Raw genomic sequence first — 24,348 nt, forward strand, 5'->3', positions numbered from 1 at the left:
CCATTTTGCAAACTACACCCCTCAGGGAATTCATCTAGGGATATAGTGTACATTTCAAACCCCCAGGGGTTTCACCAATTTTGGTACAACTGGGCTGTGAAAATGAAAAATTACATTTTTTACACAAAAATGCAGTTCTGGCTCAAAATTTTTCATTTTCACAAGGAATGAAGGAGACAAAGCACCCCAAAATCTGTGCCCCAATTTCTCACGAGTACGGCAATGCCTCATATGTGACCAAAAAATACCATTTGGGTGCATGGCAGAACTCAGAAGGGAAGGAGTAATATTTGGATTTTGCAGCACACATTCTGGTGGAATGAATGGTGGGTGCTATGTCGCATTAGCAAGAACCCTGAAGCACCAATACAGTGGAACCCCCCCACAAGTGACCCCATTTTGCAAACTAGACCCCTCAGGGAATTCATCTAGGGGTATAGTGTACATTTCAAACCCCCAGGGGTTTCACCAATTGTGGTACAACTGGGCTGTGAAAATGTAAAATTAAATTTTTTTACACAAAAATGCAGTTCTGGCTCAAAATTTTTCATTTTCACAAGAAATGAAGGAGACAAAGCACCCCAAAATCTGTGCCGCAATTTCTCCCAAGTACGGCAATGCCTCATATGTGACCAAAAAATACCATTTGGGTGCATGGCAGGACTCAGAAGGGAAGGAGTGATATTTGGATTTTGCAGCACACATTCTGGTGGAATGAATGGTGGGTGCTATGTCGCATTAGCAAGACCCCCGAAGCACCAATACAGTGGAACCCCCCCACAAGTGACCCCATTTTGCAAACTACACCCCTCAGGGAATTCATCTAGGGATATAGTGTACATTTCAAACCCCCAGGGGTTTCACCAATTTTGGTACAACTGGGCTGTGAAAATGAAAAATTACATTTTTTTACACAAAAATGCAGTTCTGGCTCAAAATTTTTCATTTTCACAAGGAATGAAGGAGACAAAGCACCCCAAAATCTGTGCCCCAATTTCTCCCGAGTACGGCAATGCCTCATATGTGACCAAAAAATACCATTTGGGTGCATGGCAGAACTCAGAAGGGAAGGAGTGATATTTGGATTTTGCAGCACACATTCTGGTGGAATGAATGGTGGGTGCTATGTCGCATTAGCAAGAACCCTGAAGCACCAATACAGTGGAACCCCCCCACAAGTGACCCCATTTTGCAAACTAGACCCCTCAGGGAATTCATCTAGGGGTATAGTGTACATTTCAAACCCCCAGGGGTTTCACCAATTGTGGTACAACTGGGCTGTGAAAATGAAAAATTATATTTTTTTACACAAAAATGCAGTTCTGGCTCAAAATTTTTCATTTTCACAAGGAATGAAGGAGACAAAGCACTCCAAAATCTGTGCCGCAATTTCTCCCAAGTACGGCAATGCCTCACATGTGACCAAAAAATACCATTTGGGTTCATGGCAGGACTCAGAAGGGAAGGAGTGATATTTGGATTTTGCAGCACACATTCTGGTGGAATGAATGGTGGGTGCTATGTCGCATTAGCAAGACCCCCGAAGCACCAATACAGTGGAACCCCCCCACAAGTGACCCCATTTTGCAAACTACACCCCTCAGGGAATTCATCTAGGGATATAGTGTGCATTTCAAACCCCCAGGGGTTTCACTAATTTTGGTACAACTGGGCTGTGAAAATGAAAAATTACATTTTTTACACAAAAATGCAGTTCTGGCTCAAAATTTTTCATTTTCACAAGGAATGAAAGAGACAAAGCACCCCAAAATCTGTGCCGCAATTTCTCCCAAGTACGGCAATGCCTCATATGTGACCAAAAAATACCATTTGGGTGCATGGCAGGACTCAGAAGGGAAGGAGTGATATTTGGATTTTGCAGCACACATTCTGGTGGAATGAATGGTGGGTGCTATGTCGCATTAGCAAGACCCCCGAAGCACCAATACAGTGGAACCCCCCACAAGTGACCCCATTTTGCAAACTACACCCCTCAGGGAATTCATCTAGGGATATAGTGTACATTTCAAACCCCCAGGGGTTTCACCAATTTTGGTACAACTGGGCTGTGAAAATGAAAAATTACATTTTTTACACAAAAATGCAGTTCTGGCTCAAAATTTTTAATTTTCACAAGGAATGACGGAGACATCGCACCCCAAAATCTGTGCCGCAATTTCTCCCGAGTACGGCAATGCCTCATATGTGACCAAAAAATACCATTTGGGTGCATGGCAGGACTCAGAAGGGAAGGAGTGATATTTGGATTTTGCAGCACACATTCTGGTGGAATGAATGGTGGGTGCTATGTCGCATTAGCAAGACCCCGAAGCACCAATACAGTGGAACCCCCCCACAATTGACCCCATTTTGCAAACTACACCCCTCAGGGAATTCATCTAGGGATATAGTGTACATTTCAAACCCCCAGGGGTTTCACCAATTGTGGTACAACTGGGCTGTGAAAATGAAAAATTACATTTTTTTACACAAAAATGCAGTTCTGGCTCAAAATTTTTCATTTTCACAAGGAATGAAGGAGACAAAGCACCCCAAAATCTGTGCCGCAATTTCTCCCAAGTACGGCAATGCCTCATTTGTGACCAAAAAATACCATTTGGGTGCATGGCAGGACTCAGAAGGGAAGGAGTGATATTTGGATTTTGCAGCACACATTCTGGTGGAATGAATGGTGGGTGCTATGTCGCATTAGCAAGACCCCCGAAGCACCAATACAGTGGAACCCCCCCACAAGTGACCCCATTTTGCAAACTACACCCCTCAGGGAATTCATCTAGGGATATAGTGTACATTTCAAACCCCCAGGGGTTTCACCAATTTTGGTACAACTGGGCTGTGAAAATGAAAAATTAAATTTTTTTACACAAAAATGCAGTTCTGGCTCAAAATTTTTCATTTTCACAAGGAATGAAGGAGACAAAGCACCCCAAAATCTGTGCCCCAATTTCTCCCGAGTACGGCAATGCCTCATATGTGACCAAAAAATACCATTTGGGTGCATGGCAGAACTCAGAAGGGAAGGAGTGATATTTGGATTTTGCAGCACACATTCTGGTGGAATGAATGGTGGGTGCTATGTCGCATTAGCAAGAACCCTGAAGCACCAATACAGTGGAACCCCCCCACAAGTGACCCCATTTTGCAAACTACACCCCTCAGGGAATTCATCTAGGGGTATAGTGTACATTTCAAACCCCCAGGGGTTTCACCAATTGTGGTACAACTGGGCTGTGAAAATGAAAAATTAAATTTTTTTACACAAAAATGCAGTTCTGGCTCAAAATTTTTCATTTTCACAAGGAATGAAGGAGACAAAGCACCCCAAAATCTGTGCCGCAATTTCTCCCAAGTACGGCAATGCCTCATATGTGACCAAAAAATACCATTTGGGTGCATGGCAGGACTCAGAAGGGAAGGAGTGATATTTGGATTTTGCAGCACACATTCTGGTGGAATGAATGGTGGGTGCTATGTCGCATTAGCAAGACCCCCGAAGCACCAATACAGTGGAACCCCCCCACAAGTGACCCCATTTTGCAAACTACACCCCTCAGGGAATTCATCTAGGGATATAGTGTACATTTCAAACCCCCAGGGGTTTCACCAATTTTGGTACAACTGGGCTGTGAAAATGAAAAATTACATTTTTTTACACAAAAATGCAGTTCTGGCTCAAAATTTTTCATTTTCACAAGGAATGAAGGAGACAAAGCACCCCAAAATCTGTGCCCCAATTTCTCATGAGTACGGCAATGCCTCATATGTGACCAAAAAATACCATTTGGGTGCATGGCAGAACTCAGAAGGGAAGGAGTGATATTTGGATTTTGCAGCACACATTCTGGTGGAATGAATGGTGGGTGCTATGTCGCATTAGCAAGAACCCTGAAGCACCAATACAGTGGAACCCCCCCACAAGTGACCCCATTTTGCAAACTAGACCCCTCAGGGAATTCATCTAGGGGTATAGTGTACATTTCAAACCCCCAGGGGTTTCACCAATTGTGGTACAACTGGGCTGTGAAAATGAAAAATTATATTTTTTTACACAAAAATGAAGTTCTGGCTCAAAATTTTTAATTTTCACAAGGAATGAAGGAGACATCGCACCCCAAAATCTGTGCCGCAATTTCTCCCGAGTACGGCAATGCCTCATATGTGACCAAAAAATACCATTTGGGTGCATGGCAGGACTCAGAAGGGAAGGAGTGATATTTGGATTTTGCAGCACACATTCTGGTGAAATGAATGGTGGGTGCTATGTCGCATTAGCAAGACCCCGAAGCACCAATACAGTGGAACCCCCCCACAAGTGACCCCATTTTGCAAACTACACCCCTCAGGGAATTCATCTAGGGATATAGTGTACATTTCAAACCCCCAGGGGTTTCACCAATTGTGGTACAACTGGGCTGTGAAAATGAAAAATTACATTTTTTTACACAAAAATGCAGTTCTGGCTCAAAATTTTTCATTTTCACAAGGAATGAAGGAGACAAAGCACCCCAAAATCTGTGCCCCAATTTCTCCCGAGTATGGCAATGCCTCATATGTGACCAAGAAATACCATTTGGGTGCATGGCAGGACTCAGAAGGGAAGGAGTGATATTTGGATTTTGCAGCACACATTCTGGTGGAATGAATGGTGGGTGCTATGTCGCATTAGCAAGACCCCCGAAGCACCAATACAGTGGAACCCCCCCACAAGTGACCCCATTTTGCAAACTACACCCCTCAGGGAATTCATCTAGGGATATAGTGTACATTTCAAACCCCCAGGGGTTTCACCAATTGTGGTCATCCATAGATGTGTGGTATATTTTAAAGCACTCCTTCATACATAGGCCGGGTTTGTCGGGGCAAGTTTCACAGTGGAAAATAGTTTGCTTTCTTATTCCCTTTTTATAGCAAACTTTGCACCTTTTTTTGTCCTGCCCTTTTTTCCAGTGGAGGGGATTTCGTTAGGAAAATGCTGCCCTGATACAATACGGGGGCCAGTACTAGAAGTACTGGGACCAGTACTAGAAGTACTGGGGCCCTCTGCCTGCTGGTTCCCAAATATTAGGCCCTTTATGACTTCCTCTTGAAAGTGCATAAATGTCCCCGTCTGGCTGGTAGAACGGAATAGTACGTAAGCGTTATACAGTGCCATCTGGATGATATACACGGCCAGCTTCTTATACCATATTTTTGTTTTCCGCAGGGCACTGTACGGCTTCAGTACCTGATCTGAAAGATCCACTCCGCCCATGTACTTATTGTAATCTAGGATACAAATAGGTTTTGAGGTGTGGGTACTGGTACCTCGTACAGGGACGGAGGTGGTACTGTCTCCGTGAATTGTTGTCAGTATAAGGACATCCCTCTTGTCCTTATATTTGACCAACAACATATTTTCGGTGCATATTCCCCTGCTTTCACCCTTTCTCAGTAATTGGGCAACGTGCGTTTTTGGGAGGCCTCTTTGGTTCTTGCGCACAGTACCGCAAGCTGCTGTACCTCTTGAACCAAGGGCCTTAAACAGGGGGATGCTGGTGTAAAAGTTATCCACATAGAGGTGATAACCCTTATCCAGGAAGGGGTGCACTAAATCCCAGACAATCTTTCCACTAACACCTACGAGGGAGGGGGGGCATTCTGGCGGTTCAATTCTTGTGTCCTTCCCTTCATATACCCTAAACCTGTGGGTGTACCCTGAGGTACTTTCGCACAGCTTATACATTTTTATGCCATACCTTGCCCTCTTATTGGGAAGGTACTGGCGGAATTTAACCCTTCCTTTAAAATGTATAAGTGACTCGTCTACACAAATGAATTTTTGGGGGATGTACATCTCAGCAAATTTGTCGCTGAAATGATCAATGACAGGCCTGACTTTGAATAGCCGGTCAAAGGTGGGATCATCTCTGGGTGGGCACTGTGCATTATCGTTGTAATGCAAAAATTTAAGGATCGTCTCAAAACGAGTCCGGGTCATGGCCATACGATGAAGTGGGGTGCTGTACAGAACATCTGTACTCCAATATTGCCTAATTTCTGGCTTTTTAACTATGCCCATATGTAACACCAGACCCCAAAATGTCATCATCTCTACTGCATCTACAGGGGTCCACCTAGCAAATGATGACGTGAGGTTTTGGGCAATAAACTGCTGGGCATATAAATTACTTTGGTCCACCATTAAATTTATAAAATCATCAGAGAAAAAGACTTTGAAAAAGTCAATTTCTTTGAGGCCTGTACTATCAAATTGGATTCCTGGGTTGGCCAAAAACTCAGGAACCTGGGGCTCAAAATTGTCTGGTGGTGGGGTCCATACGAGATCAATCATTGGGGGGGGTCTCAGCTGCTCTACGGGGGCGTCTTTGAGGGGGTCCCTCATCACTAGAGGAGGAAGAGGAGCTTAAGACAAATGCCAATTCATCGCTTACTTCACTGGCTGTGTCAGTGTCAGAGGCAAGAAGGGCATATGCCTCCTCCGCTGAAAACAGTCTTTGCGATGATTGGGACATTTTTATTATTTTTAAGTGTAGTGTTTCAGCACGTGTATAGTGTAGGGGGGGGTACAAACTTTATTTCAACACGGGGGGTATGTAGTGTGTATGTAGTGCTTTAACACGTGTAAGTGTAAGAAAGAAAAAAAAAGGTCCTGCGCCAAAAATTGAGCACAGATGTTAGTCAATAACGTCCGTCACTGATCAGCGCTCAGCGGGCACAGGACACCCACAAAAGCACCGTGGGTGTAAAAACAATTTAAAAAAAAAGCCCACAGCACTCTCCAAAATAAATAAATAAAAAAAAACTGCTGAAAAAAAATTATATCAACCCTGTGCCAAAAATGCTGTTCAGTGATGTACGTCACTGATCAGCGCTTAGCGGCCACAGGACACCCACAAAAGCACCGTGGGTGTAAAAACAATAAAAAAAAAAGCCCACAGCACTCTCCAAAAAAAGAAATAAAAAAAAAACTGCTGAAAAAAAATTATATCAACCCTGTGCCAAAAATGCTGTTCAGTGATGTACGTCACTGATCAGCGCTCAGCGGCCACAGGACACCCACAAAAGCACCGTGGGTGTAAAAACAATAAAAAAAAAAAGCCCACAGCACTCTCCAAAAAAAAAATAAAAAAAAAAATGCTGAAAAAAAATTATATCAACCCTGTGCCAAAAATGCCGTTCAGTGATGTACGTCACTGATCAGCGCTCAGCGGCCACAGGACACCCACAAAAGCACCGTGGGTGTAAAAACAATAAAAAAAAAAGCCCACAGCACTCTCCAAAAAAAATAAATAAAAAAAAACTGCTGAAAAAAAATTATATCAACCCTGTGCCAAAAATGCTGTTCAGTGATGTATGTCACTGATCAGCGCTCAGCGGCCACAGGACACCCACAAAAGCACCGTGGGTGTAAAAACAATTTAAAAAAAAAAGCCCACAGCACTCTCCAAAAAAAATAAATAAAAAAAAACTGCTGAAAAAAAATTATATCAACCCTGTGCCAAAAATGCTGTTCAGTGATGTATGTAACTGATCAGCGCTTAGCGGCCACAGGACACCCACAAAATCACCGTGGGTATAAAAAAAATTTTAAAAAAAAAACCCCACAACACCCTCCAAAAAAAAAAAACTGCTGATCAGTGATGCAACACTGATTAGCAGTGAGGGGCAGCAGGCACACAACTGTGGGTGCAACCTGACAGGGTATATATAAAAAAAACAAAACCCTGCACCCCAAAAAAGGTGCTGATCACTTAGTTTATAGTGATCAGCACAAAAGGGGGGCAGCAGGGGGCAGCAGATACAAAATTATAGCACACAATTTAAATCTCTGACACAATGACGCTGCTGAAGCAGCAGCAGCAGCAGCACAAGGAAGTCACACCAGGAGCTGGCAGCACGGATGCCACCAACGCTGATCAGGTCAGTATAGGGCACAGATGGGCACGGAGACCGCTCTGCACGCTGTTCCTGACCGGAATGGCAGCTGCAGGGCTGTCTCCGTTATTTCATCTGAGGTGAAATGGCTGTGATTGGTCCGTCGGTCCGACGGACCAATCACAGCCTTTTGGGGGCAGGTGGGGTGAGGTGGGGTGACACCAGTGTCACCCTTATACCCGGTGGTGATTGGTGCTGTACTTTACAGCACCAATCACCACCGATCCCTGTGTCACCGGCGAACGTTATTCGCCGGTACACAGAAAACGCTGTAAGTGGCTGTTCACATTTGAACAGCCAATCACAGCGATCGCCAAAGGGCGGGGGCATCGCTGCCCCCCCCGGGCAATGAGGGAAGATGTCTGCTGTCAGGGACAGCAGACATCGTCCCTCTGTCACCGCGTCTCTAGACGCGGTGACAGTTAAATGGCATGACGTACATTTATGCCATGTGTCGGGAAGTACATCCCGACCATGACGTAAATGTACGTCAAATGTCGGGAAGGGGTTAAATGAACTTATAAAATAAATTAGAAATCGGCACAAAATAAAAGGTAGCATAGCAGGAAGAAAATTAAATAATATATAATAAATACATGTATTGTAGACATACATAGCCACAGCAGAATCATTAGGAACACATCAGGTGGCTTCACAACAAAAGTATAGCACCAACACTTCAAGTACAGCAGACAGTAATGGTAGCCGAAACAGGGCAACAGGGGAACCAAACATGACATTCGAAGCGAGGGCAAATGTGGGTACCCTCTGCATTGGACACAGGAAGCTGACACACACAGCTCAATGAAAGATTTGGGAAGACATAAGGGTGGAGATTAATGCGGACACAAGTTCATTTGCGGGCACGTTTGCCCCTGGCAGGCTCCTTGCCACGTGCAGCAGCTCTTCGGCCACGGTCAGATGGTGGGCCAGGTGGAGCAGATGCTGGGGAGGGGGTGGATGGTCTTCCCCCTCTGGCAGCAGGGAGTGCTGATGGTGGGAATGCACCAGAAATGGATGACATTAGGACCCTATTGCTGGCAACTAGCTCCACCATAAGCTCATTATGGTGGAGGAGGAGGTCATTTTGCCGCAGGGCTTGATCAGCCAGCACCTGCAGGCTAGCAGCAATTGATTGCTGGGTGGCAGCCATAGCCTGCAGGCTCCCAGCTATACTGTGCTGACTGGTGACCAAACCCTGCAAGGCCTCCTCGGTCCTATGCACCCGCTCTGATGCCGACTCTCCCTGCTGCTGAATATTGCCAAGCACATGCCCCCACGTGGCCAATTCAGCCGTGGTCAGTTCGTCAGGTTCGTTTTGAAGTCGTGCCACCTGCAATCAAAGTTTACATATTAATACATGTCACTCCTCATGTTTGCTGTAGCACCCATTGCAATCTGCAACATAATACAACATGTACCTCATGACACCAAACTTACATTATATTAAATTTGAAAACCAACCCTTAGAAGATACACTCACACTCACCCTACAATAACTATCAATTCAATGACATGGCAAACATGTCTGTGCCTCCAAGCAACGTGACCGCCCATTGACCAACTCCATCTAATATCTAATGTAAACATTACTGCTCTTGTACTGCTCAAATGTAACACACACAAACTTGCCTCTTCTTAACGTGCTCCATCTCACGAACTTGTTAAGCCACCGCATTAATCTCCGCCGTTATATCCTCCCAGATCTTCCATCTCCTTGTGTGTGTCAACCGGTCCTATGGACACTCGATCCAATCCCGTGCGCGGGGCACCAGGATGGCAAGCTCCTGCGCTTCGAATGCCATGTTTCTGGTGGTTGGTTCCTCTGTTGCCCTATTTCGGCCACGCCCACGGCCACTGGCACGGCCACTGGCACCGCCACTGCCACGGCCACGGCCACTGCCACGGCCACTGCCACGGCCACCTGTCGCTGTACTCGAAGTGCTGCCCAGGCTACTCTGTTGGGAAGCCACCTGCTGTGTTCCCAATGATTCTGCTGAGGCTGAAGATGGGCCAGCTGCCGATTGGCCTGATGTAGATGGCCCATCTGGCTGCTGTTCTCCTAATGGCTGGTCTGGGTTGAGGGGGACATAGCTGGTGCTGGAGTCCATACGGGCAAACAGGTCCTGGTACTCCTGCTCTTCCTCAGATAGAGATGCAGCCATGTGTGCAACAACATTGCATTTGTCTAACACACCTTTATATACTATTTCTGTAATTGGCGTACATCAGCGACACCCTGCATTCCGTACGGCCGCGTTCCGTACGGCAGCGTCAACCGTGCGGCGCATAGGCCACGCCCCTAGCTGCGGGAATTTTTTTTTCCAAAACCTGGCAAACTTAGAAAGTCTGATTTAGTAGGTAAATGCAGATTTGTTCACCAATGACCAAATAAAACTGAGGTCAGACATGAAATGTATATGTGAATGTACATCTGTACTGAGCACTTGTTTGGTATGTAGTAGAAATGACAATACCCATTCCATATGTAAATCCAGTCCACCACTTAGGCAAAAGTAATCAGTGCTAGCATCCAAATCACATGTGAAAGGTCTCCAAATTCAGCCTTGATGCTAGCTACTTTTCATTCCACATTTATAGTGTGGCCCAGTAGAAGGTAAGTGTACACATGGCATCATGGCCTAATATTGGGAAAAGGTCTGCCACTATTTGCTATGTTTCTGCTGCATAGCTTTCACTATAAAAAAAGCTGTTTAGTACCTTGTTGAGTTAGGTGTAAGTGGCTAGTGATGCAGACTATTGCACCTGTTGCTTATACCCATGTTTGGTGAATGTAATAGATTATATATAATGGGTTCCCATCATATTTTACACTGTCTGTTTAGGAGATAGTAAGTAATGGCATGGTCTGCTCAACTATGCAAAGGTACAGCAAGTGTGGGTTTGCGATGCAATGGGTTAGCCGTCTGTTGTGGCGCATACACGCTGTTACTGTAAAAATAAACAATAAAGTTAATACCAAATATCACTCTGATCAACCAATGACAGGACATGATTGCTTGAATTGTGCCATTGCTAAGATGGCGGCCTATGGCAGAGCAGCACCGTTTTCAGCTGCGGAGCTGAGGACACTGGTCTCCGTTATGGAGACCAGGCTGGGGCGGGCGGGCCCATTTATCACTAACCGCCAGAAGCGGAATGCATATGCGGTGGCCCGCCGGCGCATATACGCCCGCACACAGGTGCGGCGGACCATCGCTCAACTGGAGCGGTGGTGGTCAGACCTGAGGCGTCGACAGACGGATTTGCTCCAGCAAATCAGGGCCAGGATTGCGAGATGTGAGTGTTTATACATTAAATGGCCATTTGTACATGATTGCTTACATGACCTTATTTAAGCCAATAAGGTAACCAGCCTGATCATGAGTTAAACATGGCATACACTATATGTGTGCTACTTCCTGTTTGACACTCTGTAATGGTCATAAAATATGTAATTGGGTAGGATTAATGTTTGTGATGCTTACAATGGGCCAAATGTCACAGCATACCTGCCATGTTACAGGCTGTGTTTTCTAAAAGCCACTAAGGAGCTGATTGGCTGTACATTTATCTCTACTTATAACCTTTGCATTTATAGCTTGTATTAAACAAATGACCCCTAATTGGCACTTTTTTGTTTTTTCACAAACACAGCACGGGAATGAGCAAGACAGGCCCGAGAGGACTCAGAGGCTTCCCAGGCCCAGGAGGAGGAGGAGGAAGCTATGGCCGAGGAGGTTGGAATTGACAAGGGGTGGCGGAGGAAGTGGAGGAAGAGGAAAGGGAGGAAGTGGAGGAGGAGGTGTGGGCAGCGGAGGTGGTGGCATTGGAGGACGAGGTGGCAGATGAGGCGGAGGTGGCAGATGAGGAGGAGGTGCCACATGAGGAGGCCCCAGAAGAAGAGGAGGCCTGTGAGGTGGTGAAGGCACCCGAAATTGGTATGTATAGATAAAGAATCATTATTCCTTTTGTCATCTACTATTTGCTATGTAGCACTGGTGATTCAATTGTTTTTTTCAATACTATAAAGTGATAAAACAAACTGGGTAGCAACAGACACACTTAGGGGTTAGATAGGGTGGGCAAACCATCCCTTTCATCCAGGACACATATTAATGACACAGGTTGTGGGGATGGCTTTCAGGTCGATTTTAAGTGCCAATGAACCAGTGTAGTTAATCTGTATCCTGGAAGAAAGGGATGACGTGCTCATGTAAGGGTTACATGTCCCTGCTGCAAGCGTACAATCTGTTGCCTCATATAGGTGAGTACAGTTTACAGGTTATTCATTTTACAAAACTAGATTCAGTATGGCATAAATGGAGTATGGACAGGCGTGGCTTAGACTGGAGTAACAAGTGGTCAGTGCCCCTGGGCCCTCCTCTAGCTAACCACCCCCTGCGGTCTGCATGTATGTTTGGCACCATAATTGTGTGTTGATTTGGTCTTAGTAATGATTTTGTGCATGGGAGTGGGTTAGTGCTGCAGCTTCACCTAACTGGCATTATGACAATGATTTATGGAGCAGACCATCAGCAGGCAAGCCATGCTTGATTGCACAAATGTACTGAGCATTCCTGAGAGTTGACTAACTCCCATGCCACGCTCCATCATATAACAGACAATTAACTTTTTTTGATGATTTGGGATTGGTGCAGCGCGTGACATGCTTCTCAGAACTTAGTCATGGGTGGGTTTGGATTCAGAAGGAGCACTATGACTGTGAGGTGTTCTACAGAGTAAAGGGTAGAGGGGAAAAAACAGGCTTTCCATGCAGTATGTATGCATGTATGTATAGCTGTATGTTTCATATATATAGTTATATATGTGTCTATATACATATATATATATATATATATATATATATATATACACACACACACACACACACCTGTCACGGTGCATGTTTTAAATTTAGATATGACTATGTTAAATGTATGCATGAATATCATTAGTAATTTGACCCTTTTTAATATGTCCACAGATGAGCCAGCCCAAGCACAAGAGGGTCTCCGGGGGGCCCTCTTCCGAATCCGAGCCCACATGCGCCAGGTCATGGCTGAATTGGACCAGCTGCTGGATGGCCCCATTTAATTTATTTATTTTTGTTTACATTACAAGTTTTGTAAGATTAATAAATAGTTTAGTACAGTTCGAAGTTGTCTGTGTGTTTTTTATAAATGGAAAAGTATATGTGTAACTTGTTTATAATTTTTAAAATAAGCAAAATGTACATTCTGTATATAGATATATGTTAGGTTCACATGCTGTAAGGGTTAATGTGTGTAATGAATATAGTAGTAATGTGTTTCAGTATATATTAGGATTTAATTGATTCAATTAGACAACAATCCCTTTTTAATGAGGTTGCCTAATTGCCTAAGTGGGTCATGTGATCGCTGTGTGTGCTCAGAAAAATAGTGTGGTATTTAGCGTAAATACTCCGCATCGGTGCGTACGGTCAGCTTCCCGTACGTTCTAACGCGGTAAGACCGTGCAAGAATCTGTACGTGTCCACCGCACACGCAAGGTTTGTATGTCGTCCGTACACACGCCCTGTTCTTAAAGAGTGAGTCCGTCCGAATGCGGAGGACCGGTAGGCGTTTCTACGGACGATGTCCGCACGCCACCGCACAGCGTGGCGTGCAGACCGCTCCGTAGGAATTTGGGAAAGTACGCACCGATCAGAATAATGCCCTTTATGTTCTTCTTTTCCAGATAGCTATGCCATCACTGTCTTGTCTATAGTTAGAAACAGTGAAGTCTACAATTGTCCTGTTTTGTCTCCATACCTCCCTACTTTCTAGTGGCAATAGCAGCAGTTTCTACTTCCTCGTTATACTGTCCATCAACCAGAGCAACTGATATATATCTTATTCATAAACGGCAGCACATGATCAACGACAGCAATAAAGAATTCACAACCACACTGGAATTACCATTTATTTTTAGTTGGTCAAGTGTGCTAAGAACTGACTCTTGGCTAAGTTTTCCACCAGCTCATCAACAAATTTCATAGGATACTAATCAAAGCAGGAAATTTTATTTAACTTACAGAAGTCATTGCACAATCTTAAAGCACCCAAAGGCTCATGTATGCTATATGGTCTTTGTTTAATTACTACCCCAGGTGGAGTCACAATATCATAAATGATCTGTGTCTGTCCTGGAATGGCAGAAAACACATCTTGGTACTGTGCTACTAAATTCACCACTTCCTGTTTCTGACTAGGACTAAGTGTGACTTCAATGGGTACATGGCATTCTGGAACCTTGTTTGATACCAAAGATGGATGGCAGGCACTTTCGTTCCAATGTTTCAACAGATTTATATGGTAGATTTTTTTTCCCTCCTTATTTCCTCCTGTGAAACCTTGTAACTGACCGATTCTATGATCTTATAAGGGCCCCACCATTGAGCATACATCTTACTTTCTGTAGTTGGCACAAGCACTAGCAGCTTGTCTCCTGGTTTAAAGAACTGGTTGACTGTGTTGATGTCATAACTAACTTTTTGATATTGTTGAGCCCTTTCCATGTGTTCCTTCTGGAAAAGCGCAATCTTCCTTAGATGACCATACAGATGGGACACAAACTGAATGTTGTTCCGGTCCTGACAGGGTTTTTGTTCTAACCCCTCTTTTAAAAGATCCAGAATCCCTCGGGGTTATCTCTCAAAGTGGAGTTCAAACAGTCTAAACCCTTTATAGGATTGGAGTACCTCTCTGACTGCTAACATCAAGTAAGGTAGGAGCAAATCGCATTCTTGCTTTTCTTAAGACACTGCCCTAGCTATTATTTGTTTAAGGGTTGATTAACCCTTTCTACCGTTTAACAACCAGCATAAATTCTTCATAAGTTTGGAAACAAAAGGGGTACCTTGGTCCATTAAGACCTCCTTAGGTATTCCCAGGTAGGTATACATGGTTTGTAACTCTGCCAATAGTGCCAGATTTCATATTACACAGGGGTATTGAATCTGAGTATCTGGTGCCATAATCCACTACCAGAAGTATGTATTAATGTCCTCAAGCAGATGTTTCCACTGGCCCTGTTAGATTCCAATTCTTTCTTTCAAAAGGCATGGAAATGATAGGGAGGAGTACCAGTGGAGTCCTAAACTCTGGCTGAGGGGCTGTCTTCTGGCACACGGCATTCTTAACAATACCTCTTGACTGCAGCATAGATGCCCGGCCAAAAGAACCTTAACTGTATTTGTCGGAGAGTTTTCTCATGCAGTAACTGCCCATTTAACACAAAGTGACAGACAAACTTTTAAAGGTACAATGGCCCTTTAAGGCTGACTGCCTCGCACACAACTAGTTGTCCTGTTATTCCACTACAGGCACAAACTGGGGAGGTTTGCCAGCCAGGGTTTTCTGCTATGTGAAGATTCCAGATGGGATGTGTCCCTGTTTGGGCACCAAATGTGACAAGTATTCACATTCACTGGATATAGTTTATGTCTGGGTATTTATTTTGTAGCAGGTAAACAGCATACCAGGTTAACAGCTCAACAAGCAAGGGTACAACATTGCAGGGTTTTCAACAGATTTCACAGTCAGGATACACACCAAAGCACCTCACATAATATTCCATTACCGTCCTATCACCCAGCCATTTTCAGCATTGGAGGCAATGACCTCCTGCCCTGTACACACATATAACAGGAAGACTAAGGTGCTTCTAATCAGTCAAACCCTGATAACATCAAGGTAGAAAACCTGGATTGGATCTAATTTTTCTGCGGCTGCTGCTGCTCTAAAACTTGAACTGGATCTTCCACATTACCCTCATGTAATGCATATTCCATTTAAACCAACATACCAAAATGATGGTATGATACTCAAACATTGGATGTCATGTGAGAGGAAATTTGTGGTTACTGTTTATCATAATATTTCTTTGCGAAATTATTTATTTTGGTAAAATGGTCTGTACTAAAGTAGCAGATTTGGATACATTGATCCTCTATGAAAAAACTATGAGCAACATTGACCGAAGCATACCACAACTTGGTAATTCTTCAAGGACTCACGCTGATGAAGAATTCCTGTCTAATAAAGTGATTATAACTTTACATACAATAAGTGACAATTACTAAGTTTGGGGCAATCACCTACATATTTTCTTGGGTTGTTAAAGCCCCCATACCTCCGATATCCAAATTTGATTGAACTTCCCCAGCAGCTCCCAGGAGTCTTTCCATGCAACTTGTTAATTGATGTGCAATTTTTACATACAATTTATCACATGTAAAAACTCACAGGAAGCTGCCGATATAGTTCAAGGACAATTGGATGTGATATATTGCAGGTGCTAAAAAAAACACCTATGATGTACAGCTGATGCCTTCTATTGTGATTTATCTTATGTGCAGAAGGTCCAATCACCAACTCCAACCTGATGCACATGGGAACGAGCATAGGATCAGATTTCAAACACATGCGATTTGACCACTTTCCATCCAGTTTCTCCACCCAGTCTGTCTGAATTGGATGAAAAGTGGCCAAATCATACTAGTGTATGGCCAGCTTTACATTTGGCATTGGACAAGCAGGATATGATCGCAACATGTCATCTGACAAACAAGCTGCAGGAAAAATGTCAAATACTATTCCAACCATGGCCAGCATAAATGCAATTAAATTGCATTTCTTTCCAGTCCCAGAATATTTTCTTTCCTTCTTTTATTTTAAGTTTGAATTTTTAACATCATTGTGTGAGTTGTGAGTATTCTAATATGTCATTTCACTTATGCATTTTTAATGTTGTAGTGACAATAATTTATTTGAATTTAAATTGAATTTCCCTACTATTTTGGGGCCCCGTAGCTTCCAACATATAGTGAAGATGCCCAAGCATCTGAAGGCAACACCTTAATACCTACAGTAGCAGACAAAAGCAAGTGAAATTCCGGATAGGGTAGCTGAAAGCTGATGTCACTGCCAGCTGGCGAAAGCTGAATCCTAAGCCTCATCCTGAATGGACTTAAGGTGGCCATACACACGCAGATTTATCTTCAGATCTGGCTGGTTGGAACAAAAACATGGTTACGGATGAGAGCCAATGACAGTTGATCATTTGCTTGAAATGCTGGAAAACTGTCACTGATCCATAACCATTTTTTTGTTCCAACCAACCAGATCTGAAGATAAATCTTACTAGTGTATGGGCACCTTAACTGCTTTATTTGACACAAGAACCTATACTACAGAGGCAAGCGGTATCCTGTCCTGAGCTATTGGCACATAATGTACACTGTACAGTACATGCTGCCGCTGTTGATTAGTGTTCTCTAATATTGCAGATTTGCTAGTATCAAATAGATAATAGTTTTGGTTTCTCTGTCATTTCTATCTAAAGAGCAATAATGTTACTAGCTAGAAATGGCTAGTAAAAGCATAGTTTTTTTTAAATGTTAGGCATACTCTAAACACAGTCAGAGTTTCCAAGTTTAACAATAATAAGTAAATCCCATAGTATCAAATTAAAACATGTTGATATGGTTATTTAAGGCAGAATTAAGTATCCTGTGTATAGTATTTAACAAAACGAGAAATTAGTACATATCTCTTGCATTTCAAGCAACAACACTCACAGTAGCCATCCCATGCTTTCCTATATGGACAACATTACTGAGGCTATAACTTTTAATCAATGCTACATATGTCTCCTCATACAGTACACTTAGCATGTCTTTGTCTATTTGGCACCAGACACTTGGCATGACTTCAATTTTTTTTTATCATTTTGGGTGCTGACATCTCTATTGATGTCAGGATGTCTGCACCAATTTTGTATCTGGTGAACAACATTCTGACACTGGTATTTTGACTTCCGGCATTCCGATTATTTGCATCTTTACTGCATCCAGTTACAACTGTAGACCTGTAATTGTATAATGCTTAAGATATAAACTAGTAAATACAAGCGTTGTTATTACTTTAATACATCTATTATGCTTCTCTCCTTATCTTAGTTAAATAGTGAACTGAGAGGAGATCATTTACTATAAAGAATGTCTGTAGTTTGTTGCTTAATGCAGCTTACACCTCGTCAAACTTGGGGGTTTATTTACTAAGTTGGGAGTACTATTGAATATAGGATGTTGCCCATAGCAACCAACCAACCTCTTTGTACTTATTTAGCACCTTCTAGAAGATAATAAATATAGGCCCTTATTTAGATCTGATTGCAGTTCAAATTTGTTCTCAAAATGGGCAAAACCATGTGCACTGCAGGTGGGGCACATGTTTCATGTGCAGAAAGAGTTACATTTGGGTGGGGTGTGTTGAAACTGAAATCTAAACTGCCGTGTAAAAATAATGCAGCCAATATTTACCCTGCACAGAAACAAAATAACTCACCCAAATCTAACTCTCTGCACATGTTACATCTGCCCCACCTGCAGTGCACATGGTTTTGCCCATTTTGAGAACAAATTTGTACTGCGATCAGATCTGAATAAGTGCCATAATCTGATTGGTTGCCCATAGCAACATTCCAGCTTCAAAAGAACTCCCATTTTAGTAAATTTACCCCTTGGGCATAAATGAGTTTATGACAAGTCACTGTCATAGACATGTTTGACAGGTTCAACATTTCTGTCAGGTGTAAATATTATTTAGATTTAAACAATATATCCTACAATACAAATAACATACTGAGTTCTGAGGGATAGATTTATTAAGCTCTGTGAAGCTATAAAGTGTCTGGTTTTTATCACCGGCCAATCAGCTCCTACCTGTCATTTTTCAAACCAAGGGCCAGATTCTCTAAGCTTCAAAAGTGATAAAATGGAGAGTGATAAACAGCCAGCCAATCAGCTCCTGTCTGACATTTTTCAAACACAGTCTGTGACATGGCAGGTAGAAGCTGATTGGCTGGCTGTTTATCACTCTCCATTTTATCACTTTTGAAGCTTAGATAATCTGGCCCCAAGCCTGTAACTTCACAGTTAGGAGCTGATTGGCCGATGACAAAAAAACAGACACTTTATTACTTCACGGATCTTAATAAATCTGCCCCTCAGTTACATACAGTTGCAAATGAATGGAAAGCCATCACTTTTCACTGTTTTTTGAGCCAACATGTGCCGACAGGCGGTATTTTATGCCCTACCATCCACTAGGACATGGTGGGAGAATAAAACCCATTGCGCGCGCAGGAAGCGAGGCGATGCGGTGCACTTGAAACTGTGTCCATGTCGACTGTGTTGACATTCAGGTAAAAAACTGTGAAAAACCCCATGTCGAACTTTTGACTTTCGACATAGACATTGTCGAACTAATGACCTATTGAACTAACGACCTGTCAAACTAACGACCTTTCGACCTAGAACCATGTCGACATTTCCCCATGTCGACCTAGACCCAAATCGACCTTTTCCCATGTCGACCTAATGACTGTCGACCATCATGCTGTAGACCAAATGATCCCAACCCGTGTGTTTACAGTGATTATGTGCAGAATAAAATCTCTAAAGATAAGCTGCTGTTATAGTGAGTGACTGTTATAGTGCGCACTCTGAATCATCCCCTGCATATTAATGACAGGAATTATTCATGCAGTCTACTGTGCAAAGACCCATGTATCAATACTAAATATACTGTAATGTCAGGGTTAAACATACAATACATGTTGTACAGATGTGAGCAGATCAATACGAAAAACTAATGAATCACTTCAGACCCTGGATTCCAGCAGTATTCCCACAGCATTGTGGCCTACAAGCTTGACATTTTGGCTGCTATTAACTTTTAGAAAATGTAAAATTAATCTCTTCATGGATATGCATCACTTGTAAACCTGTCTCCAAACAGCCTGATCTTAATGAGTTCTTGGCTTTCATTTGTCTCCACGAATACCTTTGTTTTATAGGGGACAAACCAATCACACTCATAACTTCAAAGTGAATGTGCATGGCATCTTTAATAAACTGATGCCACATCTTTTTTTTTTTACTGAGAATAATTAAAAGAAAATATTGTTTAATATCTGGAAGCAATAGAACATGTTCTCCTTATTTTTAAAAAATATATATCTTTTTTTACATCAGTAAAATACAAATGTATTGCAGGACTATAACCTACAATTATATTTTATTTGTGTGGTCCTCTGAACAAGATCCACAGAACCCATTTCTACCAGTTCTCCAACTATCAAGTTAAGTCCATTTGCAAAATTAAAATGGTGATGTATGGATCTAATTCTGAATAGTGTATGAATTGCACAGCAACAGCAAAGCTGCTGTTTAAATAAATTGCAAATGCAGCAGGAGATGTGTTATAGATCAGAGTGCTAAGGCTGCATATTGGGATCACCAGCCATGACTTGTGATGGTAGCAAACCTTGGTCAGTCTGGGTAAGATGAAGCTTACTTACACTGTTATCAGAGTGCCCTAAAGAAGTACAGTACTTACCTTTATATATAATTATAAATATTGCCATGTAACGAAAATTCAATTAATATATTTTGTGATGTGTAAAAATAGTTGCACACCAAAAATGACTTAGAAGGAATGTAGGTTTTTAAAATATGTGAAATGTGTTTCTGAATGTCTGCGCCAAAGAAGCCTTTGGAAAATCACTGAAATTCAGTGGGGTTAACACCTAGAACCCCCAAGTGTGATAAAAAGGGAAATTGAATAACAAAAAACAATCAAAAGCGCTAAATTAACATACACAAGTGTTATAAGTGCATTATAAACATTAATATAAGTGCAAAAAACTGTGCATCAATAAATGGAACAAGATACCGTATATACTCGAGTATAAGTCGATCCGAATATAAGCCGAGGCACCAAATTTTACAACAAAAAAACTGGGAAAACGTATTGACTCAAATGGGACCCTCACTCGAGTATAAGCCGAGGGGGGCTTTTTCAGCATAAAAAATGTTCTGAAAAAGTAGGCTTATACTCGAGTATATATGGTACTTTCCTTCTGCGTATCCATCGGGTAATCTGATAATTGTCCCGAAGTGATCCAGAAATGTTTTTTTTTTATTAAATAGAAAAAAATTTAAATAAAATAATTCTAAAGTAGTCTTATTGTTCTTTCATCTATACGTGAAGAAACCCCACTCTTACAAGGGATGTGAATAAAATGTGTTGAAAGGTATCTTTATAATGTGGTTTTTCCTTCACCAAAATAGGTTTCAGAGGAGCGTTCCCTTACTTATATGAGCAAATAGATAAAGCATATATAGGTTTCCTTTAGGTATCCTAAAGTGTCACACAAGGAATGGCATATCCCACTCACTCTTAAACAGGCTGCTATACTCCTATAAATGTATCTTTTTGTTCCTGAACCAACAGGGAGGGGATCTTCCCAAATCACAGTGGTGAGTAATTGGATACTTAAAATATATTTACTGACATATGGATAAGGCCACAAATATGCATACCCCCACTCACATACAAGAGAAGGGGGAAAACCCCATAAAGGTATCTTTTATCTGTAAAGCCTGTGAAGCTCTCACAATAAGAAGCGTATCACACTCATGATGTAGAAACTGGATATGTACACATCAAGGTATCTTTAATCATGATTCCCCCTGTATTATACCAGGCTTTGATCCCCAGATTGGTAGGCAGTAGTAGACCCCCAAAAAAGGAAGAAATATATATGGCCAAATATAGTCCTTAGTTGGACTTAAAATGACAATATATATTATTTTTTTAAAGGTTGCAAAAAGGAACCCAAACCAGGAGGCAACATGAAACATCAATCACACAACCACTTGTTAGCTGTTGCTAGATGTTAAAAAGGTCCGGACAAAGGCCCTTATTCTGGTTGGTGCGGATATATCCGCGTGCGTTTGGGCCGCCAATGTTTTGTGTCTGCGCATGTGCAGAGGCGTCTCTGCGCATGTGCGAGCGGGGCGTACGGCCAAATCCCGCATGATATGTGAACGCTCCGAACAGGGGGTGGAGAGGGGCGTGAAGGGCTATTTGGGCTCATTACCATATGCATACGCCCCACGTTTCATGGGCGTTCCCATGCAAACGCTGGGCGTATGTATGGTAATGCGGCCGTGACACACGTGTAGGGGGTGGACATATGACATCGCCGGATGTCAGCTGCCCGCCCAGATCCCTGCTTTTACACGGAAAAATGTCCGTGTGGTCTGAGGTTGCGGGAGCTGGTGGAGCACTCGGTCCTGCATTCGATGGTCTGCGACCATCGAATGATGGGGGAGGTTCCCTTAGATGGAGGGGGCGTATTCTGTGTAAAATACACGTGCGGTCCGTTCGGCCAGCTTCTTACCACATACGGATGGAGTTGGCGATCCGTATGGAAGGCGGGGTTTCGCACGCACGGTCCTGGCCGCATAATCGGATCCGGCCGCACCGACCAGAATAAGGCCCAAAGTGACAGGCAATAAATGTCTAACATTACCTCCGTGGTATTATATTCCATTATACAAACTACATAAAAAGCTAAAATGTTTTTTTTCTTTTGCTATCATTTGGCGGCTTATTTGAATAATAAAGAATACCCTGTAAGGGAATCAGGGCTTTAAATGAGCATTAAAATAAAATATAGTTAAAACAAACACTGTAAGTAAGATATACTGTATTTAGCACCAGCTATTTAATATGCATCACATTTACCTATATCTACATATATAATTGTGTTCACATAAGCATAGGTTTTATGTGATTTTGTTCCATTTCCTTCATATAGCTTTATAGCAGGTTTAAGCACTGAATTCCTAGTCCATTGAATTCAATTAGGCGAAGTTAATGTTCATTACAAGAATTTACATTGCCTTAGCCCTGGTTACTTAACCTTTAATTACCCTGATTTACCAGCATTACAAAAGTGCTTTAAGTGCTGCCTTTACAATTATGCTCGACGAGACAATTTCTTTTTACACTAAAGATGTGTTAAATATGAAAAGTCATAAAACTGAAAAAAGAGGCAAATCTTTATATCCATTCTTTAGGCTACAACATTATGTAACATTGCTTGTAATAATTGAAAGTAACTTTTACGAAATCTTGATGTTTAATTGAATGAACCAAGGCAACTAAATTACACTGTCCTGACCTTTGCATTGTATTTGATATTAAAGTTAAATAAACCAGATTTGACTATAAATATAATTTTAACCTATTGTCATCAGTATCTTTAAAAATAAATGTACACTACATTTTAAGATGCTAATGTCAGCGCTGTCACAAGTGCTCCTGGCGACCTGTGCTGGTGCCGCCTCCTCTGCATGTGACATCATATACAGGGTGTAGGTTTACTGGCACCCAGAAACTACAGCGTTCTCCAGAATCCTGCTGGATAAGTAAGTGATTTCTATCCCCTCCCCTAATTGGTTTGAGGATATGGTCAATTATTTGATATCTGAGACTCGAAAGACTGTGTCCTAATTGTGCAAAATGGCATGCCACGGGTTGATAATTGCCTTGTTTTTTTTACAGCAGCCCTAATGGTAGATTGATGTACACCCATTTGCTCCTTAAACTTGCACTGGGTCTTTCCCGTGTATAGTAAACTGCCCATGTACTCTGGAACACAGTGTGGGTGCTATTACGGGTTAAGTGGTATCCTATTTCTTCAATCATTTTTACCACAATTCAGGTGATAAATAGAATCACCTACCAACAGAAACTGGCAAGTTGAATAGGTTACCATTTTAGGTATGAGAGGAATTGACTCCCATAATGAAATCTGCAGCAGTGGCGTGCGTTGGGGTGAGGCAGGTGAGGCACCGCCTTTAATGTCATACTAGCGTATATGCTGGAGTTTGGAGTTTATAAAGTATGTCAAAAATACAAAGGATATATAAAAAATCTTCTTTTTATTATTGTATTCATTTTTATAGTCAATACTGTGGAGTAAAAAGTCTATGGCAGGTGAGGCACTGTGTCACCTGGCTACCTGTTCTGCACATCTATTATCAAAACTCAATGAATCTCCAGTAATATATACTGCTGGACATGTGTATAATGCCGACATGTACCCCATGGCTCATATATTGTGTGCATATCTGGCTCTGGTGGGGGGGGGGGTGTCAGCAGTGTGTCAATGCATACACCCCAGGAGGTAGTACTCAGGTGCCAGCATTTGGGCCTGAGAGGTAACCATGGTTCCGGGCACCTCTTAGTAGGAGTCTGGCGGTAGCAGTGATATCCTTGCCCACTGCATAGTGGGTGGAGTCCATAACAGGTGGTTATTGACGGTAACAGCAAATCCCCTATTGGCCTGGTCCTGTGAAACTAGGAAACGCCATCTGTGGACCTGAAGGGCGTAGCCAGAGCGTAAGGGCAGGTGTCCGATGATAGAAATTAATCAATTTTTTTCTGGATCATTTGAGAACATGGGAGTCACAGTTTATCTTTGGTGGGTGACAGCTGCTCATATGTA

The sequence above is a fragment of the Crinia signifera genome, chromosome 4, assembly GCF_055691185.1.
Source record: "Crinia signifera chromosome 4, ASM5569118v1, whole genome shotgun sequence".
Classification (NCBI taxonomy): domain Eukaryota; kingdom Metazoa; phylum Chordata; class Amphibia; order Anura; family Myobatrachidae; genus Crinia; species Crinia signifera.